The 27,987-nt window shown below is 38.2% G+C and overlaps 1 pseudogene across 1 annotated transcript; it reads right to left on the reverse strand.

Moving 5' to 3' along the window:
• Positions 1 to 14,212: 14,212 nt before the first annotated feature.
• Positions 14,213 to 19,054, reverse strand: LOC149151372 (jasmonoyl--L-amino acid synthetase JAR6-like; annotated as a pseudogene). Its single transcript, XR_016262686.1, has 4 exons — positions 18,178 to 19,054; positions 17,448 to 17,549; positions 16,537 to 17,315; positions 14,213 to 14,945 (listed from the first exon to the last, which is right to left on the reverse strand). The product of XR_016262686.1 is annotated as a jasmonoyl--L-amino acid synthetase JAR6-like (transcript).
• Between the last annotated feature and the right edge of the window lie 8,933 nt (positions 19,055 to 27,987).

Raw genomic sequence — 27,987 nt, forward strand, 5'->3', positions numbered from 1 at the left:
GTTTTGCTAAGGTCTTGGTGTGGTTTAACACCGAGGATGGTGTTCCCCAAGGGGGAGGGTTTTGTAACAACCCTGGTGAAAATTCTATGTAATAATGTAAATAAAGGCAAAAATAAGAGCACGGGTAAGGGACACGTATTCCAAGCTAAATGTTGGGCAAAGATATCCTAGTGGGCATAACTGGATGTGTTTATAGTTAAAGGAAATTGGAAAAGCCAAAGGAAAATGCATTAAAAGGAAAAAGTGGTACATTTATTTATGAAAATAAAGGAAATTATGAGAAAAGGAAGGTAAAAGGTCACATGTTGCATGTGAGGAGGAAATTGAAGGAAAATAATAGAAAATGAAGAAATTAGAGGCCTCATTAATAAAAAGGCTTCTGAGGATTAGGTGGAGGCTCTTGGCTCAAGCTTAGTCAGTGTTAAGCTCTTGGTTAGTTCAAGTTTGGAGCTCTCTCATTACTCTCTCTCTCACTCACTCTTTGTCACTTAGAGTTTTCTTGAAGCACTCTAGATTTGGATCAAGGAAGGAAAAGCAAGATAAGGGAAAGGAAGGAAAATGAGGATTAAGGAAGGAAAAGAAGGATCAAGTAGCTTCAACATGAATACTTGCAGGCAACCTTTTGCATGTGTGACCTCCTAGCTAGTTTGGACATGCATGGCTTTGCATGTTGGTCTATGGTTCTCTTTCTTTCGGTGTTATAGTTTTTTCGGGTTATGATAGTGGTTTAAAACCTAGCCTTGCCTTTTTCCAGATGCCATGGTATGTTGGGATTTTTATCTTAGTTTTGAGCTTTGGTTTGCCGGATGGATTTCAGAATATGGGGCGGAGGTGGTATCAACTTTCATTCCCAAAGACCTAGGAATTTGTTGACCGGTTTTGGCGGGATACACAATAAAGCCCAAGGGAGAAGTATCGGTTTAGGGCCTAGTGATCTAGGTTTGGATTGTGGTAAAGCCTGAGAGTCTGGTCTCGGTTTAGGGCCTAGTGATTTGGGATTGGGTTGCAGTAACTCCTGAGAGATAAGGATATGGAAATTCCTCAATGATAGCGATGGATTCTGAATGGGATTCCAAGTTCGGTTCGGTTGTGATCGGAGCACCAGTTTGGTGTGATCAAGGTTTGATGAGGGTGGAGGTGGTTTAACCTTTGGATTCCCTTGGTTGTTCTATGAGATGCCACATTCATGCTTGGAATATGGCACGAGGGTGACTGGATGAAAGAGAGATTTGATTTAGCCATGTCTATGGTGAGGTGGTACGTGGAAGTCCCAAACCTAGTCGAATTTTCCTATGATTAATGAAAGCTAAGTTATCTTAATTTTGCACTTGTTTGTATGTGGATTTAATGGCTATCATATCTCTAATATTGATATGATCTTATGTTGGTTGTAAGCATGGTTATATGACTGGCTCATGTCATGATTATTTCATGTATTTAATTGTAATTGTTAAATGGATGCATGCAAGACCTAATTGATTTTATAACAGTTCAATGGAGAAGGTTGTGATCATTGTGGTCATGTTTCATAAGTTATTTTAGTTATTAATGCTTTGTCTTGTATCCTAGCCCTGTAGGTTACATTGATACCAAGTGTTTGACAGAATGTCAGTCCTGGTTGGGGATGCTTAAGCCTAATATTGAGGTTGATTTTGATTTATTAGTATTTTCATCCAGTCTTTGATGGATTCTAGAGGTTGTAACAAGTTATGGGTAGAGGCTGGGATTCTGGGCTAGAAAAGTGGCTCAAATCTCGGGGACTGACAAAGGTCTACTAAGAAGAGTCCATGGACGTTGGCACATAGGCCTGTGGGAGTGACTCTAGGTTTTTGGACGCTATGTTGCATATAGCATGAGAGCGACCACGTGTAACTTAAAACATCATTCGAACTCAAGGACAAGATGTCTGAGTGGCTGACATGTCTCATGAGGGTATTGTTGCTGATTTGGATGGGTTTGGTTGATATGTTGCATCAATTCCATTTCCTTAAGGTCACTAAGGAAGTTCAATCCATTATAGTGACCTCTCTCGTCGCATGTTTACCCAGATTGGTCAGTTGCTTGGGTGGACCTGAAAGGGGGGGGTGTTACAATAGGAGGGTGCTTTCGGAGGGGGCTAGCCATTGGTCCTGTCAAACTGATGTGACCCTGGCATGCTTCAGTTAGAGGGAGCTCTGATGATTAGGGCCCGACCCTCGATCCCGTGGACCCAATGTAACCGTAACCAGACAATTAAGGGGCTTGGCCGACTGGGGCATGCGTTAAGGCCCTGCCCGTGGCCACATGGCCATGTGGCCTTAATTTTCTCCCTTAAGGGGTTATTGGGAAATTTAGTTCTCGAAAAAATTGCACCATTGGAGGGAAAAATTGTTACCTTTGCAGTGGAAAATAGGGAAAATTTGTAGGATAGATAGACTAATAGTCCAGTTTGTAGGACAAATAACATAAAAACTACATGGAGAGCTTGTAGAGCATATATTTGTGAGTTTTTGTCCTTTTGGAGCTAAGAAGAGACCACTTAGGGGTTTTTGGACATTCTGGATCCAATGGTGGCCTCTATTTGCTGATTTGAGCACATCTAAGGAGACATTTTACAGGTTCAAGTTCATGGGTGTATGGATCAATCAATGTTTTTGAGAAGTTCTTGAAGGTGTTTGAGAATGGAGAAAGCTTTGTAGGAGTTTTCTTACATTCATAAGTTTACTGCAATAGTTGTTACTTGTATGGTTGAGCTCTTCTATACTTTTCTCATTATGTCTTGTCGAGGAAAGTTTTCTATTTGTCCTTCATTTTGGAATTGAAGTGCTTATATGCTCATATATGATCATTTCAGTCGGAGTATAGGGTCTTTGTAAGAGACATCTTGTGTTGTTGATGTTTTCATGATGACTTTAGGTTGTCATGCTATTTTATGTGAGTGTTATTTGTAGGAGAAAATTTCCTTTGAGTATAAATAGCCACATGTTTATCAACAATCATTTATGTACTCCTTTTTCCACTAGATGTATGGGGTGGTCTAGCTATGTTGGCAGACTCGAAGATGCAGACTAGGAAGGGTGAAATTCGTCAACAAATATTTTGTATGTAGGCATGTATGAGTTATATGATGTTGTGTTGCTTATGCTTAAGTTTACATGTGAAAAATAACTCATAACTTGAAGAGATATTTTGGGAAACCTATTTTGTGTTAAGACCCATTTTTCCTTGCAAAGCATCGGAGAACGGTCCTTGTTTTTGGAGAAGAGGAAATTGATAACCTCCTCCCTTTTCAGATCAATTGTTATCAAAGCCTCATCTGACCAAGTTGTAAGAATGGGCAAGAAGAGTCTCCAAGAGCTAGAAGAGATGAATTTGTCTCTTCGTATGGAGAACATTGAGTTGAGAAGAATGCTAGAAATGGTTGAAGAACAGAAGAGACATGTGCACCCTCAGTTGCAACATGTGCTTGAGGAACAAGTCGCTGAAAGTTCCACTCCTGTGAAAACAAAATAGACCTCCAAAATGAAACCAATATGTGGCCATGGTTTACATAGTAGTTATGGACCATATGAGGAAGATGATGCATGTGCATTTTGCAAGCATCTCCAAGATTCTCACCATATGCCAGTTGGTAAAAGTGGGTGGCTAGAGTCATATGCAATGTCGTCATCATCATAAGAAGCTGAAAATATGAATGACAAGTTTAAGGAGGTAATAAGCATTTCAAGTACTATTCCTTCTTTTTATGTTCATATCACCTCTTTTGCAACATTTGAGCAACATACCAAAGGCATTGGTATGAAGATTCTTTCTAAAATGGGTTATGAAGGAGGAGGCCTCGACATCAATGGCCAAGGGATCACCAATCCAATCATGGTTGAAGAGAGACCAAAGTATCAAGGATTGGGATATGGTCAATGGGAGTTTGGATAATTCTCTATATGATTTGCGGCACAACAATCATGTGAGGATGACATATCACACCAAGATGGTGGCGAAAATGTTCATTTGTTTCCCAAGAAAGATGAATTCTTGAAGGGACCTTACATTTCATCGTCCACATTTTATTAGATTTCTTACCAAAATTTATTAGGGAGCTCCTACATTTATTAGCTTGCGTGTCTCTCAGGGAGATCCTACATTTATTAACTTACTTGTCAAAATTTAGACAACTTAATGATCAATCACCTGCCAAGGTTTCTTCTCAATATCCCTTCCCATTCTTCACTTAGTTGGGCCTCTTTTTCTCCTTCCAACTCTACTCCTTGTTGGAAATTTCTTCCTCTGTGCCTATCTCCGATATTTTATGTCTTGTCCTTTCAACATCAAATTGTTAGTCATTATTAAATTAAATAGAGAATTCATTATGGTCTCAAGTTCTAGATATTCTCCTTCTTATTGGTTGCAATGGCAATGGTCAGAAAAGAGCTTCGACTCTTATACCAATTGCTAGAAGGCCCCTCTAGTTTCCTATTAAATAAAACCAAGATTATTCATCTTATTTCTCTTGTGACTTTTCCTATTCTTTAGCATATTTTCTGCGCTAACCACAACTCTAAAGCAAATTTAAAACTTGTTAAAGACTCTCTAGAAATTTACAAACCTCCAGACATTATTCTTTGTAGCACGTCTCTCCTATACAACTTAAATTTTCCTTATTAAAACCCCTCAATTTTTTTGTTCTTACTAATTTTTTTATTTTTATTTTTTATTTTTTAACTAAAACGGTTAATATATTGATGGATCAACGGTTGGGCCGTAGCCTAATCAACTGACATTACATGGAGGCATGAATACACAAATCCATAATACGCCAAGCAGCCTTCCCTTCTTTGTTTTGAACCAAAATGACCCAGAGTGTGAAGTCAGAGTATTCGATATCTACGAAGTTTGGTCTACGCAGCGCTAATTGAGCTATGGTATGGCTGTCCACACTGGTTCTTCTGTGTTTTTTTTTAAACCTTGAGCCAGCCTGCATCCCTCATTGGCTTTGATGTCTACTTCCTTGTTTGAGCTGCAGAGGATGTGAAAAAAGGAGGAGGAGGTAAAATGAACTGCCAGGCCCTGCAGCCTCTGGAGAGTATTGTTGAGAGCTAGATTGCTAAATTCTCCTCTAAGTTTAATGTTTTTATCAAGAGTTATGAGTCCCCGAAGACCTGAAGAGCTTTGTGTCCCTGTTCCTGTGCGATCTGGTAGCCTTTAAGAAGCCCGAGAATTTCTGCCTGGTTGTTTGTGTTCTGCCCTAGTCCCCAACTGTAGCTGTCTATTCAGGAGCCGTCCTGAGAGTAGACCACACCTCCTGCACCAGAGATCCCTGGATTGCCTTTAGAGGTGCCATCGAAGAAAATTGTTACCTTTCCCTGCTTCCTCCACCAGGTTTGGAACTCTGCATCTATTGTTCTAATGCGCCAGTCAGGGTTGAATGTGGGGCGGGTAGGTGCTTTTTTACTGTCCTGAATGAGAAGGGTTCCCAGCCAGTTTCGTTCCTCAGTTATGAGATTGTCATCTAACTTGCTGGGGTAGTTTCCAAGAGCTTCCATCAAGGACGCCTTAGCTCTGGCCACCACTGTCAAGGGTGAGGACTTTACATTGTTGAATATCCAGTTATTTTGGGCGAGCCAGAGTTTCTAGCAAATGAACTTGGGAATGGAGTGCCAGATCTGGTTCCATAGTGATTGTGTGCTGAGAGTCCTAGGATACCTTGTGGTCCAGGTGGAGAAGAGGTCCACGACTATACCCTGGAGAGGGGTAGGTGCGTTGACGCCAATAAGGATAAGGGCCCATATTGTTTGGGCATAGGCATAGCTTACAAAGAGGTGGTCCATGTTTTTAGGTGCAGATCTACACATGGTACACCAATGCGGCCCTATTATGCCTCTATGGGCAAGATTCTCACCTGTCAACACTTTCCTGTGAATGAGAAGCCAAGTGAAAAAATTCACCTTGGGGATTCTGTATGTGTCCCATGTACGCTGCTAGATGGAAGGGTTGTGAACTTGATTTTGTGTGGGAAGCAAGGCTGCAAAACCAAGCGTAGGGGTGTAGACTCCAGTCTTCCCCCACCTCCAAAGATCTGAGGCATGTATGTTAACAGGTGCCGAGCCCTTCAACTTGTCCAAGAGAAGGTACTTTTGGTGAAGTAAATGTGTTGGCAGATTGGGGAGGACCTAGTCCTCCCATTTTCCTTGTCTGTCCCAGGTAGAAATGTCAGCAAGACTGAGCAGGTCGTTCTGGGAGAGCCAGTCACGAAGGTCGGCTAATTCCATTGAATGTTTTAGAGGGCGATTTCCAATGATTTTGTCTTGCCATATCAAAGTATTTGCTCCTTTTCTAGGAACTTTGTAAATCTGGTTTTGGAAGGTGGCAAGCCCTTTTCTACATAGGTTCCATAGCGGCATGCCTTTGGAAATACTATCCGCTTTGAGGTTTCTCAATGAGACTCCTTTGAAGTATTTATTTTGAAGTAATTGGATGACTCGATGGCTTTTGTTGGAGTAGATCTGCCAAAGGATTTTGCCACCTAAGGCAATATTGGCCAGGCCAGGGTCTCTAATCTGGAGACCTCCTTCCAGCTTTGGCCTTTTCACTATGTCCCAACTAACTAAGTGGAATTTCCTCTTATTTCCTTTGCCTCCTTGCCATAGGAAGTTTCTGAGTAGCTGTGAAATCTGATCCATGATTGTCTTTGGAGCCAGGAGGAAAGAGGCCTGATAGGTAGGGAGGGAGGAAAGGACAGACTTTATGAGGATTAGCTTGCCAACGTAGTTGAGCCACTTCCCACCCCAAGCAGCTATCTTGGTTTTGATCTTGCTGATGACTTCAGTCCAGAGTGAGGCTTGGTTAGTCCCCAGGGTTAAAGGTAGTCCCAGGTATTGTATTTTGTCCCAGGAGGCATAGCCCAGAAAGTCCAAGATTCTAGCAATTCGAAGGATGGTTTGTTCCTCTGTATTCCAACTGTACACTGCAATTTTTATTTTATTGATAAGTGCTCTTGAAATGATATAAAATCTTTGCAGGGTCTCATTGAATTCTTTTGCTATTCATGTGGAAGCTCCTCCCAACATAAGAGAATCATCTACAAACAAGGCATGATTGATTGATTCTATTTTAGTCATCAGTCGGATGCCCGGGAGAGAACCTTTGTTTCTTTCCGCTATGAGTTTCCTACTCAAGGTGTCTGCCATTATAATGTACAGAAAGGGTGATAGTGGGCATCCTTGCCTTATCCCCCTTGAAGCTTGGAAATAAGAGGCAGGTCGAACATTTACCAGTAGGGCTATCCAAGGTTTGTCAGTGCAGGCCTTGATCAGGTTCACAAAGGCTGGGCTGAATCCAAAGGAGATGAGGGCTTTGTAGAGAAATGATAGTTTTACTCGATCAAAGGTGTTGGTCATGTCCAACTTGATTAGCATCCCTTGCTCCTTCCTCTGATGGTTGGAATGCATGGTTTCTTGTACAAGTATCACATTGTCCAAAATATGCCTTCCTGCTACGAACCCTCCTTGATTGGGAGAAATAAGCTTACTTAGCAGGGGCTTCATTCTGTTTGAAAGCAATTTAGCCAGTATTTTGTAAGAGACGTTACATAACGAAATGGGTCTAAATCTATCAAAGGTAGCCGAATTCACTTCTTTGGGTATTAAGGCAAGAAAGGTGGATTTGGTGCTGCCTCCCACTTTTGCCTTTTTCTGGAAAGCCTTTTCCATTCTTAGAAGGTCATTTTTGATGATTGTCCAACAGGCTCTATAGAAATGTGCTGAGAAACCATCTGGGCTTGGGGCTTTTTTAGGCTCCATGTCCCATATTACATCACTAATTTCTTCCTTCGTGAAGGGCTTCATAAGATTTGAGTTATTTTCCTCATTAACCAAGGAAGGGATTTGGGAGAGGAAGTCATTGGAGATTGCCTCATCTCCTGTTCCATCCTCTGTATATAACCACTGGAAGTGATTTTTAGCAGCTTCTTTAACTTTGGCAAAACCTTTGACGACTGTCCCTTCTGTTGAGGTGATTTCTGAAATGTGATTCTAGGAGAGGCAAGCTCTGAACTGCCCGTGGAGGAAGGTTGTGTTACAGTCACCTGCTTTCAACGATAGGCTTTGGGACTTAAGCTGCCAAAATTATTCTTCTTTTCTGAAGGAGCTGAAAGAAGCAAGTTGGGCAACGTTTTCCTTCTCCAATTCTTGCATGGTTATATCTTTTCCCTCCATCTCCAGTTGTAATTCTGCTAACTGTTGGATAATTTCTTTTCTATGTGTGGTGAAAGTGTTGGGAGGCGTTTTGACCCATTCTTTTAGAGCTATTTTGGTTGCTTTCAGTTTTTTCTCCCATACATAACTGGGTGACCCAGTGACCATGATAGACCAAGCCTTGGTAACAACTTCCATAAACCCTTCCTGCTTTATCCACAAAGGGCTGAAGCGGAACGGTATAGGCCCCATATTTTCTTCCTCATCCAGTTGTAAGAGGATGGGTTTATGGTCCAAGGTGAGCTTTGGTAGGATTCTCGATGACACTATTCTCTTTTCGATTAGAAGAGTGCTTTGCACTAGGAATCTGTCTAGTTGGGCTAAGATGTGTGCTGTCCCTGTTCTGTTGTTGGTCCAAGTGTATCTCCCCTTCTTGCGTTTAAGGTCAAGAAGATCCCACTGCTGAATTATGTCCTCCACAAAGGGTAACAAAGGATATCTGCTATTATTACCCCCTCATTTTTCTTTTGGATCTAGGACGATGTTTAGATCTCCCGCTATTACGATGTTGATAGGAGAGTAACTATCTACAAAGTCAAAGAGTGTTTGCCAACACTCTTTTTTCTCAAGGTAAAGAGTGGGAACATAAAGATTAAACAGGGTGAAAGTGAGCTTACTTGCTTTATGCCGAAGCTCGGTGTAAATCCAATGTTGAGTTTCGAAAGAGTTTTCCAGCTGGAACAGTTCCTCCATCCAGACTGTGGCAATTCCTCCTGAGGTTCCCCTTGTGCTTACAGCCATCCCAGCTTTGGTCTTCTAGTTTGTTCTGCTTAAATCTAGAAGGGCTTCCCATTCAATTTTTGTCTCTTGGACTATGAGGATCTCTGGGGTTTCTATTTTCATAAGATCTTTAATAGTTGTTGCCTTCATGGGGTTCCCCAAGCCTCTACAGTTCCAAGAGACTATACGCATTATTTAATTGGGGTAGTGGAGGAGAGTCCTCCCTTTGGTGGCCGTGTTCTGGTATTTCGGCTTATAGAAATTTCTAGAGTGGAATGATTTCCTTGCATTTTTTGCCTCTCTGTTTCTTCCTCTCTTGCTTCCTTGAGGGATTTCCTTCCTATCCGCTTTAGTGGTCTTTCAAATGTCTCCTCTTCTAATGAGCCTGTCATTTCTGAGGGCTTCTTTCTTATCATGTCTGCATAAGAGGTTGACGAAGAGCTTCTTTCTGAGGAATCAGTTTGGGCAAGGGAAGCTTCTGCGTTTCCTTCCTCATTTAATGGGGGATCAGCCTGCTGTTCTGCGTCGCTTGCTGTAATAGGGGTTTCTTCTTGTGTGCTGAGGGCTGCGAAGGAGTTTGATGGGAAGTCTGTTCTAGGGGTTGTTGCCCCTTCCAGCTGTGGAACTGTGGATGGCGCTATGGGTCCCGCTTAAGCCCCTTTCCCTCTTGGTTTGCTGGGCTGCTTTGATGAGGCTGTCTTCTGCACTGTTGTCCATTGATCTCCTTTCCTTTTCTCTGCTTCTTCCTCAGTTTTATTTTTACAATTTCTTGCAAAGTGTCTGTATCCATGGTAGTCCCTGCACTTGAAAGGAAATTTCTCATAATCTAGTTCTTGCATGTGAGACCATTCTGCCATTGTTAGTTTTATGGCTTCTAGAAGCCCCACTTCCAGGTCAACCTCGACACATATTTTGGCACAGGAGTATTGTCCCTTCCTATCTGCTCTGTCAATGTATTTTCCAAGGGTGTTTTCGATGGATTCTAAGGTCTTCGGACTCCAGCAGTGCAGTGGTAAATGAGGAAGGTGCACCCAGACCGGGACTGCCGAGGGCACATCTTGGCCTGGGTCAAAGTCTGGTGTCCATTTATTCAGATACAGACCTTGGGGGCCCATGAAGTATGGCCCATTTCTAAATATGAGGTTCCTATCTTCAATGCAGTCGAATATGAAAACAAAATAACCCTTACCAACGAAATGGCATTTTATTCCTTCTGAAACCAGCGGTCACCAGTTGCATTGCACCCACGATTTGATGGCTCTTGGTGATGGCCATAGGCTCTTGAACTGGCTGATGAGTCCTCTCTTTGCAATGTTCAGGTCAACTTGGCAGGGTTCTTCAGCTGAAAGAGCGACGGTCGGGATTGCTTCCATCTTCTTGACGAAGTTCTGCTAGGTGGTTGAGATTGGATGCTTGCTGCAGTCGCCCACCAGCTTCTTGAAGGAAAGAAGCTTAGAAGGTAGGGGAAAGGGAGGCTTAGAGCCTCCCTCTGAAGCCATGTATGTGAGGAGTGGGTTCTTAGAGGGGAGCACGCAATGGATCGCGTGTGAAAAAACATGAATGATTAAAAAAAATTGTTGTTGTTCTTACTATTACTGTCATAATGGAAGATTTATTATTTAACTAGGAACCCCTCAAGGGTTCCTGTCACCCACAATTTATCCCTTATTTCATTTATCTCCTTTTCAAGTTATATTGGATACCATGTATTGATAAACTATAAAATGAAGAACACAATTTATCCATACATGTACATTATGGGTCCCATTAGACCTAGTCGGAAGGCTAGTCCTGATTGGGGTCAGAGGTTAGATCTCTATTCCTCTATCACAATTTCCCTAGTGCTTCTGAATTGTTTAAAGACTGACTAACTGCCCAGTCCCTCCAAGGTCGAGATTCTACTTCCTTTTGAGAGAGACGATCAAGATTTAGGTCCAACTCTTTTGAAGGTTAATTGAACAAAATAGGAATCCATCACAAAGCCAAGTGAAAACAAACACCCCACCAATATTGCTCTAGCCCTTGATCCTATATTCTTTGTGCATTTCTCCTATTTCATCATCAAAATCGCTCTTTGAAGCCTTGTTACCTCTCGACACCACACTTTCTTCCAAGAGATATGTGGTATTTTTACTCCCTATTGAAGCCCATAAAAAAACACATATTATGGTATAGTCTGGATTCTATTCTCTTCACAAGTTCTACACGAAATACCCCAATTGATAATTGAGAAGTCTTTTGTTCAACCTTCTCCTTCTTGGTTAGATAATGATTGTATACATGGGTTGGGTGAGAATCCACCTGTAGTCGATCCCTTGTCACCACTTATTTCGACCACAAATATTTACCAAAGCAAAAGCAAGAGATTCTAAACTTCAAATTGATAGAATTCAAATTTACAAAGAAAGGCTATGAAGGGAGATCATATATAAATACGCAAAGTAGATTCAAATTTTATTCATTCCTTTTCAATAAATATGTACAAGGTGTCTTACCAAACTCTTATCCAAAATTTTCCTATAAATATACTTGGGGATGCCTCCCTTGTCCTACAAATACATCTTTACTTACAATAAAATTGCTCAAAAAAATATCTCTATAGACAAAGAGAATTTGGGCATCTATTCAAAACTACCCAACACCTAAGCTAAACACTTGTCAATATTTACAAAGGCCTATTTTTCCAACTCCTCAAAATAAATTAACAACTTGATAGTCTAGATTCCTCCAAAATGAGGACACTTCACCGTATTACAAATTCATCTTAACAAAATGAGAAAATAAAACTCTATCTAAAATTTCCATGTCCCCTTTTATGGAATTAAAAAAAATTGTACAACTGGTGTTGATGTTGTTGCATCACTATCTAAAATAAGTCTTTCATGATTAATATATTCTAAGGAATCATGAGCTCTTGATTGACATAATGAATTCCTTTTTAATGATTCTATCCACTAGGTTGTTATCCTTTTTAAAAACATGAGAAGGTGGATTGATAGAAAAATGGCTTCTAAGAGAATAGACCCACAAGAACCTTGAGCATAAATGCTAATGGTGAGATAACTTATTTGGGTTGGAACCACATATGGGTCATATAAGGTACTTAATGCTAATGTTTAAATCTCTTTCTACCACCAAATTTTTTAGGCTTAAGTCTCTTCCAATCTCTTTCTACCACCAATTTCTTTTAGGCTTAAGCATATTGGTAGAGATAATCCCCTTTCCAACCGATCAAGTTTTGCAACATTATTGGTACTTCTATCTAGATGAATGGAAAACATATAAAAAATAATACCATCATTCTTTTTAAATGTTCTATATCCCCTCCTAAATCAAGATTTACCTTGTTGCACTGTCAAAAAAATAGCATAAACAATCCTACAAGGTCCCTTGACCAATGCTCAAGTGACGAATTTGTAGTTCTTAAATCCTTGGAAGATGCTAAAGATTTAGGCCTAAACTATTAGTCTTGGAAGATGAGTTTCTTCCTTACCTGTAGGAAACATGCATTCATTAGCCAAGGAGAGGAGTTAATAGACACCTATATCAAGGCTTGAATTATGAACCAAATGTCATATATTTTTCAGTGATGCTACTTAAAAACTAAATGACCATGTTCCTTCTAGACCATACATAAGACGTGACAAGGAAAAATGCATTGAGAATTATTGATAATGTGACTTTTATAGGGGATTGTCTCTAGTTCTCCAAGGTTTGATGACTATTGTTTCTTCTTTCATTAGTTTGTTTGGAAATAAGAGCTCCTTTATCCTAGATCTTGTTTATCTCTTCATAGGTGTTGAAGATGTGCTCTGTTGTTTCCTAATGTTTTCTACACATATAGTACATATAAGGGCCCTCAAATCCTTCGATGATTAAATGGTCCTAAGTGAGGAATTTGTTTTCGTAAAACAACCAAATAAAGGATGACACTTTCAACCATGGTTTAGAATTCTAAATCCTTTTCTAGAGGAACACTAATTCTAGGGTGGAAACATTGGCCTCACAATCATACAACCATTTAACAGTGAAGTTACCAATACATTGGGAGCATCGTCACACAATATCTTGGCCTTCAAGAGTGTTGATTTTCCTTCCTTCAAGTGGTATTCTAGGACATATATTTCCTCTTGAGTAAGATTGCATGGGAAATTGTTGCTCGATATCCAAATTATGTGAGATCTTGGGCCCATTCCACTCGAACCTCACTAGTATTGATTTACTTTGTGCCATCCCATTGCCTAGTGTTTGTCCTCAGCTTGATGGAGGAATGTATTAATGTAAACTCTAGGTTCTTACTACTGAGCATCCTCATAGAACAATGCTTCTTCACTATATCTATTTTTCCCAAAAATATAGATTCGACACTAAGGTATTATTAGTAAAAAAAATATTTTAGATTAAAAAACTAGTATTTTCCTCATTTAATTTGATGAGATCTTTTTCAAAAGTCTGATTAGCATATTTATCTTTCATAATCTTGCTTTTAAATTATGGGATTCTCATAACTTTTTTATCCAACTTCAATGTATTTTTATTTGAAAATTTTTATTCATGTTGAATGGATCTTAAATGTGAAAGCCCAAGCCCACTACTCACTTGGGAAGACCTAATCTCCCAAACTAATGGGCCAATTTGTGTCTTTTTTCTAAGGCCCCAATGCAAGGCTCTATGAATGGAAGGAATAACTTTCAAGTGAGCAACTAGGATTAAAAAGAGGTAAATATTATATATAGAGTTTATAATTGCAAAATATATAATAGTTATATAAAAAATAATATTTAAATTTTAAATTTTAAATATTTTATTTCATTTTTAAATAAAACATAACAAAATTGATAAAGAATATTAAATGCAAGTAAAACAAATGTGTATCACGTGTATCATTTTAATCTTAGACGATTGGGTTTTATTAGCCACCATGATACTTAATAATTTTGAAACTACTTATTTCATCTTTTCCTCTCAAACATAGTTAGCTCACATCTTATGACTATTTTGTGAAATACTTTTTTCATCTTTTCCTCTCAAACATTGTTGGAATGGCCTTTGACATAAGCATGCAAGTATGCAGAAAAACTTAATTAAGAGTTAAGATCGGTTAAAAACTAATGTCGATGTTTTTATAAATAAGATTTGTGAAAAATGCACGAGGTGTAAATCCCTAGTGACCAGACTCTCAAGAAATTGAGATTGGAAAATCTCAGTAACGTGTACTTCACAAATATGAATGGGTTCAGTGAACAAGAAAATTATTCCTTGGAAGATATCTTATCAATTAAGTTAAAAATAAACGGATACGAAAACCATCTGTAGAGTGTTTGGGCACATGTAACCCACTGAAATAAGTGTACTGCGTTGTGATGTGGCTTTGTTTATTCGAGTATTCTCTCACATTATTATCATAAAGTTACCAGTGAGCTCAGAGGGACGAGCCATCACATAAACAGCGCAGTGCTTTTGTAAGTAGCAAGAATCCCATTATTAAGAATGTTGAGTAGCGACTGGTTCGATGAACTAATGCAGCGGGGTGTTTTGAACTGACTCGCGGCTGCTCCCAAGTTCATCGAGTGATCCACAATTTTCCTGAAGGTTCCTTTGGCTACAATGCGAAGTTCAAGCGCTCCAATTCTGTTCTCCTTTCTGTTACAAAAGTACAACTCGTCGACCAAAGCCTCGTCCAGTATGCAACAGCATTTCTGAAAAACTTCATCATGTGCATCACCAATGTCTCTGCTGAGCTCCCAGAATATTACATAGTGACCAGGCTCACTTGAGAGGTCTGCGTAGCTTGTAAAGTCCACCACCTCCAAGTCTGTTTCCTTGTTCAGCAACTCGGCGGCTTGTTCACGATTAGTTGCACGTCTCTTTCAGTCGTCTTGTCAATGTTTATGCAGGAGAGAATTGAGTTCTTGGGATAAGCATATGAAAGCCGGGGAGAAGAATTGTAAAAACCGTTCACTTTAACCACATCATCCAGCCTGTACCTATAGAGACCTGTAGAGAGATTGCGTAAAATATAATTATATGAATGACTGAAAGTGCAATGCAAATAAAATATGACAGGCAATGAAATCTACGCCTCATCCCTCACCTAACTAGCATGTGGTTCACAGCTTTTCTATCCAAAAAAAATCTCATAACAGTCAGTCACAACAGTCAATCCACAGAAAAGGGTTCAATGTATAGAGGCTTCATGGTGCAATGATGGGCCAGATCGACAGCAATGGGTCTGATCCATGAACTGTGAGTGGCAAGGGTACAATTGAGAATTCCAATGGTGAACTTTAAGCCCCATTAGCTCTTACAGGTCTGGCTGGCAAACCTTATCTACTTGGCAGTTAAGTAATAAATGTGATGATATACGTCATTGAATTTAAACCATTCATCTAACAAAGTAATAAATGCTGATATATACATCCTTGAACTTGAAATTTTCGAGATTCAAGAGTATATATATCCCTAGCATTCAGTATTCTATTCTAATGTTTGGTGTATAATACTTAGGAAACATGGATACTACGTTGCTTAAAGTTGTGAATAACAAATTTGGGTAATAAATCTAGATAAAACTGATTGAAATATATACCCTCAAAAGAGCTCAAAGCTTACAAATGTTGACCACCTTAAAAAAACATTATACTCTGGATATTCATTCAGTAATCAGATTAAAAAATGTGTATCCCTACATTTACTACTATGCTGGTATCTCCGAATTGGCACACATCTCATAACAACAATATTTCTGTTTGGCATTTAAAGTTTGTAATGGCAAGTTCCAAACATTGTGAACCCATAAAGTGGATTATTCCCATCAAGGCTACGATGAAGTGTATAAGGTATTCGTATGGGAGGTATTTCATTTTTACTTAGTTCGATTCATTCGGAGAAATTTAGATTAATTGTTTTTTCAATTTAATGGTAAGGGTTTGGAATTTTAATGTATTCGTGTGAGAGGTATTTTCATATTTACTTAGTTGGATTTATTTTGAGGATTTTAGATTAATTGTTTTTTCAATGTGAGGGTTTGGAATTTTAAGATATTTTTGTGGGATGTATTTTCCTATTTATTTAGTTGGATTTATTCGGAGACATTTAGATTAATTGTTTTTTCAATCTAATAATAAGGGTTTGAAATTTTATTAATGTTGGCAGGTTTTGGTGTAATAGAAAATTTTATTTTGATATCAGAGCCTAGAGTAGTATTTGAGGAGAGGGTATTGGAGTAATTTAGGAATGGATTATGTGGGCTAACCACCACACTAAGATTGAGAACTTGGAATCAATTGCCCACTCAAAATATAGATGGATCATGGAAATTTTAGATTAATTATCTGTGTTGAATTAATTTTCACACTTATCTAAAATATGTTGGAAATTGATCATGTAAACTAACCACCACACTAAAATCCATCTTAAAAACTTGGAATTAATTGCCATGGATCCTCAAAAGTTATGATAAAGGTTTGGAAATTAGAAATTTACTCATAATGTAAGGAAAAACCATGACAAGTAGATAAATGATATATTTTATACATAGATTTAACTGGAATATATACATAGATCGGAAGATCAGCTAAGAACGCACCTCCAAATGTTGTAATAATTACTTCGTACTCTTTGCCAATTTCAACCTCAGTGAGGCCAACTGGTTCTGCCTGGCTTTCCTTATCTTGAGGGATGAATTCAAAAAATGCAGTGCTAGGCACGACCGTGAAGGTGGTCTTAGCTGGATCAATATTTACACCGAAGTACCCTTCAGAAGCCGCATAGCCACCAGGAAGTATTGGCAAGCTCCCGGCATAATGCCTCAGTTTTTTGACATAAGGCTCCATTGAGCCTGTAATTATACAACCGATGTACTTGATATTGGGCCAAAGTTGGTGGATAACTCCATACCAGTTATTGGCCAATAACTTCTCACATATTTCATAGATTTTCTGTGCTAATTCTGGATTGGGCTTCAAAATTTTTGAGACAGACTCCCTCATGGAAGGTACAGTGATCTTTTCATTTAGGGTTCCTTCCTTGATATCATTGCAAAGCTGTTGCCACACATTTTCAAACGTCCGAAAAGCTTCCACAATACTGTAAGCAAAAGATGATGTCAGGTGTACCACTTCGTGTGAGTACAGAAGCCCACATAAGAGATGGCAGTAGAGCGATTGCTCATAATTAAATCCAAACACAACCTCCTCTGGACTGCAAGCAAGCCACTGGTTACTCTCCTTGTACGTCTTAAATCCCTTACTCCTTAATCCAAGTCCACTTGCATTGCTAGCCTCCAACCCCCCTTTGGTACGGAATTGCCTGCTCCCATAGATAAATTGCAGGTATCTTGACTGGCTTTGTGGTGCAGGAAACAGCCTGAAAAATGGCAATAATATATAAAATACACCAAGCATATAACTTGAATATATACAAAGAATGTGCCCTTAATTTGACAGCTCGCTATAGGGTTTACCCTAGAAATGTAAAACAATTGGAACAACATAATACCCAGAAGTATAAGCTTGTGTTATCCGGTAGTACTCCAACTTGGATGCGATCACAGAGTCATTAAACGGCACTAGTTTCTGTTTTCCGTCTCGAATCCCTGACCTGCACAAGGATACTGTCTGATTATAAACTATTGTACTCTAATTGTGCCCTGCTGATGAGCTTATCCTGATTGCTAACAATGTGCCCTACTGCTGCTGAACTTGTGCTGATTGCAAATTCTCTAAATATCTTGGATCCCAACGGAAAGCAATTAGATTGAACCTGAAATTTTATGGAGAATAGCTAGGCCAATTGTTTGACCTAGCCGTTGTCTATGGAAATCTAAGATATTCTCAAAATCTGCATTCTAAAACCCTTTCATGTGGGGAAGACTTTCATATATTAAATAATGACCATAATAAAATAAACAAGTGTCTCTATTACCTTACAGCTAACCATATATTCATAAACAACTATTATTGCTTAAAAACAAGTATTACTCACCATACACTAAATCAACAATAACTTGTGTCAGTATCATTTTATCATGTAGATTAAATATTACTTTACACTTTATTCTCATATAATTCTCTATTGAATACCACTTTATTTTCATGCAATTAACCAGATGAAACACCATTTAGCTGATCGTTAAATTACTACATAGACCGTAATATCTGTCATTGCTAGGGTGCAGTGCAATAAGGAAAAAAAAATAAAACACGAATTAGGTGAAATGAAATAATACGTTAGAGAAAAGGCAGTGATGGGATCAGCAGTTAGAATGGGGGAAGTATCCCCATCTGCAATTCTCTGTATGTATGGTTCCAGATCGCTATAACATACGACAGGAACACATGACTTGAAGTGTTGTACCGGATCTGGATCAGTACTTCCATCTAATATGCCCCACTTTTTCAAGTACTCAGTTCCGCTGTTACGTTGCAGGATGGCCTCCAGAGTCTCTTGCTGAACTCTTACTGCATTCTGTGTCATTATTTCGAATTCTCTAATCACATCCTCCTGGATATCATCACTTCCTGGCATATTGTTTCTTTTCAACTCGTCTGTTACGAGATTAAGCAACTCAGCTTCCTTTCCTTCACCCATTTTTCCATCTTCGCTCCTCTTATTCATATTATCCTCCAGAATCTCTCGCTCAACTCTTTCTACATTCTGTGTCATTGCCTCCAATTCTCCAGTCACCCTCTCCTCGCTATCAGCACTTCCAGGCATATTGCAGCCTCTTCTCAACTCATCTTTTACATTATTAAGCAACACACCTTCCTTTCCCTCTATGTTTTTTCCACCTTCGCTCCCCCTATTCTCATTTTCCTCCAGAATCTCTCCATGAACTCTTTCTGCAATCTGTGTCATTTCCTCCAATTCTCTACCCACTTCCTCGTGCCTATCAATGCTTTCCTGCATATTGCTTCTTCTCGAATTGTCTCCTACACGATTAAGCAACGCCACCCTTCCTTTCCTTCGATCCTTCTTTCCACCTTCGCTGCTCTTATTCACATTTTATAGGTACACTCAACAATTTTTTGGTGATAAACTAATTGCAAGTATTAGTGTGACCGTCTTTTCCATCTGTCCTGTGAATCCAGATCGACAAGGAAGTGCAAGTGTTACTCTCACCATATAGTCAATTTAGTACATCCTTATCCAGAACAGGAGACAATGGTCCATCGATGGAAGATAAATATAGCTCAACGGCCTCCTGAAGCCGTTCACACAACTTCTGATCTGACCAAATGACTAGCAAGCTTAGGAAAACACAAAGTTTAAATTTGCTTAACGAAGAAAGTTTGGAATTTTTTCTAACGAAGTATGGAACCATTCAAACTATTTTCGTTAAATTCTTCTATTTTTTTTTAATTAAGATTACGCAGTTAAATTGTTTTTAAATTACAATAAATTTTCCTACAAGATTGGTTAACCATTAATTTAAACAAACTATATAACCATTAAATCTAAATTTATGATTAAATTCAAATATCAAAAGGTAAAATCCTATAAACATATATCAATAAAATAATTACAAAAAAAATAATATAAAAAATAAATTTATTGAATAATTATTTATTACAAATACACCATCATAATTAATTAATATTAATGTTATACCTTTCATTTACAAAACTATAATCAATAAAACTAAAAAATATAATTGATATTATTTAATAAAATATTTAAAAACAAAATTTTATATATGTTAATTAATGTCTTTGTGTGAGATTTAGTTTTTGTTAAATTATAAGTTGTGGGGACAGTAAGAGTGAATTACACTACATAAAGCTATCCCAACACAATCATGTATAAAAACTATTCCAACACAATCATCTAGTAGCATCTTATAATTGAAAATATATATTTTTTTTAAATTTTTAAATTTTCTTATCATTATTTGAATGGTGTAATTTCTAACTTTGAGAGAAATATGTAATTTTTTGCTTGAATATGTGTTTATCCATTGATTAAAGAAAGAGATTGAATAGTGCAATTTTCCACTCTTAAGAGAAATGTGTGATTTCTTGTCTCAACTCAACAATATGTTGACATGTAACGTCAAATTTTGAATGCATTTAATTTTATTATTTTAAATAAAGTAAAAGTATTTTAATATGCATTTTATTGTGAGTGAGGAGATTTGTAATTTTTTTCATATTTAATATTGAGTTAACAAATAATATATTGCTCAAAGGAGATAGGTTTCAAATTTAATTATTAGTTAACTTATATATAAAATTAATATAAATTTATTTTTTATATATATATTATATTTTTATTTTTATAAATTAAAAATTTAAATAAATTTAGGCTTATATACATTTATTCTTTGATAAACCATTTTTAATTTTGATTATTGTAAAATTAAAATTTCACAAATCCAATTATAAAATGATAATGTAAAATTATAATTTATAAAATGGACATGGGACAAATAGATCATAGAACAGGAATGGAATAAGAATGAATTGACAAAGTGATAGTCTATGATTTAAAAATTTTGAAAATCAGGAAAGAGAATGGGCAAATAAGGAAAGAGCATAGGTTTGGAAAATTAGGAAAGAGACTAAACAAATAAAGAGAATAAGTTCAGAAAATCAGGAAATAGAATAAGATAGTTGAATTAGAGATGTAAAAATATAATTTAATGTCTGATAACGTTGTCCTGCAACCTTCACCAAACGGCAGTGATCCATCGTCAAAGCAAAGCGTTTGAATTAACGTTTAGCCCACTGCCCAAGAAACGTGAAAAGCCATTGTTCCGATGGTGCTGCATGCTTTTTGGCAAGCTTGTCCCAGCCCAAAAAAAAAAAAAAAAACGTTTTAATTAACGCTGAGCTCAGCGCTAATGCAGAATAACGTGAATATAAATTTAAAGCGAGCTCACCGCTCAAGCAGAAAAACGGGAATCTAGATTTTTCTGATGAATTATTGAAGAGATTTGTTAGCCATGTTGCCGATTCATGTACTCACTCGAATGGAATGGCATATTTTGCAATAAACCAGGAGGAAAAATCTCCATACCCAGTTGACCTGCAGCTGGGAAAGCATAATTTATTTAACGTCTGCCACTACTTAGCGATAGGGTTTTGGAAAGCAGTAAGGACGCCTCGCAGAAATCCGTTATGCTTTTTGGGTTTTGACAAGCAATTACGACAGTACGACGTAAATTATTATGGCTATCGTTTTGTGCATTAAATTCATATCTACTATTCCATTACCTGCCATTCAGTTTTGAAGAGCAGATGGATTCTTCCACAGAGATCGTGTTTCTGGGTTCTTAAAATCTTAACTGCCATTCCAGTTTGAAGGACAGATGGATTCCTCTACAGAAATGGTATTTTTGGTTTTTTAATTCATTCAAATTGTGTCAGGTTCTTGGTTTTGTAATTTAACTTCTTTATATAAATCTAAGTATTAATAAATTTAATAGAGGGTTAATATTATAAACTGCAGGGATTAATCAACTCAAGGAATTAATATTAGAAACTCACCTGATTAATAAATCTAAGAGATTAATTTAAAAAATTTAAGGGATTAATATTATAAACTCTTGAGATAAATATTATAACCCAAGAGATTAACACATGGAAGAGATTATTAATATAATAAACCCAAGGGATTATAAACCTAAGCTATTAATATTAAACCCTAGAATTAATATTATAAACTCTAATATAAAACCCAACAATACTAAACCTTAATATAAAAAATAATATTAAACCCTAATATAAAACTCTAACATTATAAACCCAATATATTAAGCCTTAAGATTAATATTATAAATCCCAATATTAAACCCCATTATTATATATTATAGACCAAATATTAAACCTTAGTAGTATAAACTCAATATTAAAAACCCTAATACTAAACCTCAATTTTGTAATGTTGCAATGCTATGAAAAAATTGTAATGTAATATAACATTGCAACAATGATTGTCACATTGAGACAATATTGTCGTAATGCAATGTTGGATAGATATTTGTACCATTCTAATGTCACAATATTAAACCCTAATACGAAGCCCTAACATTATAAAATCCAATGTAATAAATCCTAAATTTAATATATTAAACCCTACAATTATAAACCCTGGGATTAATGTTATAAATCCCACAATTAATATTGTTAACTCTTACCCTCCATTATAAGCCTCCATGGTCAACCATGGTCATCTACTACGGTTGATTATAGGTCATTTATAGATAGACCATGCTTCCCGAGGTAAGTATGGTTCACTATGGTATTCATGTCGGCTATTGTTGACTATGATGCCCATGTTGACTATAGTTGACCATGTCAATAATAGTCAATCATATTTAACATGTGTTAATTTTGAGATTAATTTATAGCTAAATTTTTTTAAATGTGTAGATTAATATGTTATTAATGTGTCATTAATAGACCCTTGGGATTAATATTAAACCATAGAACTAATTTTATAAGCCCAAGGGATTAAAAACCTAGGATTAATATGATACACCCTAAGATTTTTTTATTTTTATTTTTGTGTAAGTTCTACATTGGTGAGGCTCTATCATGGTCATATCTAAGAATAACACTCAAATGGGGTGTGGAATTGAATGAGTGACTTAACATTTAGGAATGTATTAGCATCACACCTCTTCACTATCTATCCAACACCCCATGGGATGTAAGCCTTAAAAATAATATATCAAACCTAAGATTAATAATATAAAACCTAATATATTATTATACATATTAGCTATTAATATTATAAACCCAAGGGATTATTAATATTATAAACCCAAGTGACTAATATTATAAACCCTAGGGACTAATATTATTATAAACTCATGTGATTAATAAACCCACAAGATTATTGATATTATACACCCAAGAAATTAATAAAATCAATGGATTATAAATATTACAAACCAGGGGATTAATATTATAAAACATAAAATTAACATTTTAAACACTAATATTAAACCCTAATATTATTAACACTAATATTATAAATTATAAACCTAATATCAAACCATAGTACTATAAACCCAATATTAAAAAGCCCTAATTTTAAAAACCTAATATTAGCCCCGAGTTTTATAATGTAACAATGCAACGTTGAATAAATTATATACCCTAGGATTACTATTAAACCTTAAGAATACAAAACCTAAGATTAACATTATAAACTCAAGGAATTATCAACCTAAGGGATTAATATTAAACCTTATGACTAATATTATAAACCCAAATGATTATAAAATGTAGGATTAGTATTATAGAACCTAATATTAATACATCAAACCTAACATTAATATTATAAACCCTAATATATTATTATACATATTAGGGATTAATATCATAAATCCAATGGATTAATGTTATAAACCCAAGGGATTAATATTAAACCTAGGATTAATATTATAAACCCTACAACTAATATTTTAAAACATAATATTAATGTAGAAATTTTGAATAATTTAACACATATTCAATTGAGATTATCCTGATCATGTACTATTGCGGAATACATACACAATACATAAGCTCCTCTACGTTGATCATCAATATAGCAGCATCAATAACAATAACACATCAAGAGCATTCACACATTAACACAGTATGTAACTCGGGGAAAGCATCTCGCTAAAAACCCCACACTATCTGTATATTAATGATTGAGAACATGTAACATTACAAAGTACAATGCTTATCACAAGCAATCCAGTACCAGTTCCACCTGTTACACACAATACAGCTCAGATCTGATGTCCAAATCTATTCCACTGCTTGCATGCCTCTCCAGCTCAATACCTGCTCAAGAACTGATGAGAATGGTTTATGAAACTCGTATTTCACCTACAAAGAATCACTCACACTGTGTTGGACGTGAGCACAAGCTACAATTCTTGATATTGGCCAATTCATTGGCATACTCAATCCCTCTGATTGTGCAAATCATCATGCACAGCTATAGTCACAACTGATAGCAATCTGATCCTCTAACACCTGTCCCTACTGAACTGAACATGCACTGACATGAAACTGAGTTAACTGATGTATTCTATAGTTGCATTATGAGTTAATAACTTGTGAATTAATTAATAACTAATTCACCCAACTCATCTCTAGTCTATTTGCCAGTTAAACTAAATACAACCAGTTTAACAAAGCTAAACTGATCACAACTCCATCAACTGCACCTCCAGTCCACTAAACTCAACTCACTTGAGTTCTAACTGAAGTCCTGCATGCAAATATTAGTCATCCCATAGGTAACCACGTATTTCCTTCTGGGATCTGCATGTACCACATCCGTAGCTCATCCTGAAGTGCTCCAAGAGAATAAGATCAAGTTTATAGTCCAAATATTATTATGAGACAATAATATTTGACTTTTCTATTTTTGACAGCCAGTCTAAAAGTAGACTTTGATCACTCATATGGTGATCACTCACACTGTGGTCACCCACACTATGATCACTCATACTGTGGTCACCCACACTGTGATCATCCACACTGTGATCAAAAATAGAACTTGCGCCATAATTTGCCTGCGGGCCCACTTAGTGAAGGCGACTCTTTTCACTAAGCTCCATCATCTTGTTGCAATATCAACACTCCCTCTTGACAAGATATGAATTATCAGCAACCCCTATCCTGCTTCGGTGGTACTCGAATTTGCTCCTGGTGAGAGCCTTCGTCAGAATATCAGCATCCTGATCCTCCATTGGAATGTATGAAAGCAACATGATCCTCCGTTGCACACAATCTCTGATATGATAGTACCTGATGTCGTTTATTGAGCTCCCTGCCCAATCTGCATCCTCCTGTCTGTACCAATATCCATATCCCGATGTGCCTCTCAAGTAGCGCAATACATGCTTGCCCACCTTCCAGAAGAGATTGGTAGGCTTAACCATAGCTTGTGAAAGTTGGTTAACTGCATAGCATATATCAGGTCGTGTATTAACCAAATACATCAGCGACCCCAACAACTGTCGATAAACAGTGGAATCCTCCTTCCTCCAACCTGCAAGAAGAGGAGTATCAACAGGCTTGCAGCCATGCATGTTGAACTTCTCCAGTATCTCCCGAGCATACTTGCCCTGAGAAACAAACAGTCCACCACTGCGTTGCCATATTTCCAATCCTAGGAAATAGTGAAGGAGGCCCAAATCCTTCATCTCAAACTCTGTAGCAAGATCCTTCTTGCATGACAGTATCAACAACTCATCACCCATTAGAATCAAATCATCAACATACAGTACAATGATAAGCAACTTACCCTCCACCACAATCTGGTATAGGTTAGGATCCGCCTCGCTCTTGGAGAATCCAAGTCTTGTGAAATAGTTGTCTATCCGTGTGTACCAAGCACGTGGTGCTTGCTTCAATCCATACAGTGCTCTCTTGAGCCTGCACACATGCGACTCGCTGCTGAAGACCTCAAAGCGTTCGAGTTGCTCAATGTACACCTCCTCCTCAATGACTCCGTTGAGGAACGCAGTCTTCACATCCATCTGATGAATGTGCCATCCCATCTGCTCTGAGAGAGCAAGAATCGTCTGTATGGAAGAATACCTTGCGACAGGTGCAAAGGTCTCCTCATAATCGATCCCCTCTATCTGTGAAAAGCCTTGGGCAACAAATCTTGCCTTGTACTTCTCCACACTCCCGTCAGTTGCCTGCTTAACTTTGTAGATCCATCTCGAACCCACCACTGATTTCCCTTCTGGTCTAGGAGCAATCTCCCATGCACTATTTCTGACAATAGAATCATACTCTTCCACCATGACGTCTACCCATGCGGATCCTCCACAGCTTCCTCGAAAGAGGATGGCTCAGTCACAACACACTTGCTCATAAGAGCCATGTATCCAGTGTACCGATCAGGTGACTGTCTCTGCCTACGTTGGGCTGTAGGTGGTCCTACAACTTTCTCTGCATCTTGAGCCAGTCGCTCAGCTTCTGTCAAGCGCTTTCGCCCTCTGATGGTTGGCGCTGCATGAGTGGTCTCTTCCACTCCATGAACCTCGTCCTGTGGCTGATCCACATCCTGAAGCTCATCCTTAGGAACTAATAGCTCCTCATCTGCATGCAAGTGTAGCTCCCTCTCAAGCAAACACTTCATGGCTTTCTCCTCCTGAAATTTTATATCCCGTCACACGACAGTTTTACCACTGTCAGGAAAATACACACGATAGTTGTGGGGCATATCAGTGCACCCCACAAATATCCCAACCTCTGCGGTCGGCTCCAACTTCTTCCTGGCATCCTTCGTCACATGCATGTAAACGTTAGCACCAAAAATCCTCAAATGAGAAATATCAGGCTTCTTACCAGAATAAGTCTCCTCGGGTGTACTCATGCCAAGTATCCTATGAGGACAATGGTTCTACACATAAACTACTGTATTGCATGCTTCCACCCATAAGTGAAGGGGTAGGCCCTGATCATGCAACATTGCCCGTGCAGCACCCACAATCGTTCTGTTCTTCCGCTCAGCTACCCCGTTCTGTCGTGGGTTATGGGGAGCTATGAGCTCTCTTAGAATCCCTTCTGCCTTGCAGAAATCCTTGAACTCGTCTGAGATGTATTCACCACCATTATCGCTCCTAAGAGCCTTCACCTTCTTCCCCTACTCCTTCTCGACCAGTGCTTTGAATTCACAGAACTTTGAATATGTCTCGCTCTTCTTTTGCATGAAGAAGATCCAGCACTTACGAGAGAAATCATCAACAAAAATCACATAATACATGTGTTTTGCTGTCAAAGCAACTGAGAAAGGTCCACACACGTCTGTGTGAATTCTCTCAAGGATCGTCGTGGCGTGACTATCCTTCTCGTGAAAGGTGGCTTTCACAAACTTCCCCAAAGTACACCCCTTGCATTGATCTGACTGCGCATGTGTGCCTTTAGGAAGCCCTGTAGTGATCTGCTGCAGTATCTTCAAGGCTCCATGGTGAAGGTAACCCAATCTCCTGTGCCACAACTCGCCATCATCCCAGCTCACCAATCCTTCTGCCTTGCCCGCCATTGCTGCGCATCCATCTACATGCAACTGATAAAGGTTCCTCACTCGAACCCCTATCTTCCGGGTCTCACCAGTTGTCTTGCTGCGCAGGAAAGCCTTTCCCTCGCTGAAAACAACATCATACCCCTTGTCTTCTAACATTGCCACTGAGATAAGATTCTTCTTCAATCCTGGAACATGCATGACTTCCTTCAATACGAAGGGTTTACCAGACTCCCTCTCAAAGGAAATGGTACTGATATCGGTCGCATTGTATCTACCATCATCACCCATCTCGATGTGCACTCCAAGATCTTTGTCCTCCAGATCAGAGAACAAATCTCTATCTCCCGTCATGTGAAAAGACGCACCACTGTCCAAGAACCACACCGATCCCATCACACTTGAAACCAAGCATGCGATCAATGAAAAATCAAGCTCAAACTGTGAGGCTAGAGCCTCTCCTGCTGAAGATCCAACACCCTGCTTGTTCTTCTTCTTCTGTGGACAATTAGTGGCATAGTGTCCGTGCTGGTGATAGTGAAAACACTTCACCTTGGACATATCCTGCTTCTTGCCTTTCGCACCAGACTAAGAAGCTTTCTTGCTCTTCCCTTTCTTTGCTTTGGCAGCCAAAGCATAATTCTCTTCATCAGCTCCCTTTGACGAAGATCCATCCCTCATACTCCGCCTGATCTCCTCCTGCACAAGATCTGACCATAGTCTTTCCCATCCTGGCAATTTCTCCCAACCATTGACATAGTCCTGATAGGAATGCCAACTCTTCGGAAGTCCAAGGAGAGCTAAGCTCACCAAGTCCTCATCATCGACAGTAACCCCCACACTTCCCAGCTCATCTCGACACTGAGTGAACTTCGTGAGATACTTGGGAATACTGTCACCCTTCTCGCATTTGATGTTTTTGAGTTTATCTTTGAGCGCCAGCTTCCTCTGATCGCTCTTGCTTTGGAATAATTATGTTAATGATTTCCACATCAAATATGGAGTAGCCTTTCCATGGAGGCTAGACATAATGTGATCCTTCACGCCCTCC

Source organism: Pinus tabuliformis, chromosome 9 (genome assembly GCF_031772625.1).
Source record: "Pinus tabuliformis cultivar Carrire ecotype Pingquan chromosome 9, CPIR1, whole genome shotgun sequence".
Lineage (NCBI taxonomy): Eukaryota > Viridiplantae > Streptophyta > Pinopsida > Pinales > Pinaceae > Pinus > Pinus tabuliformis.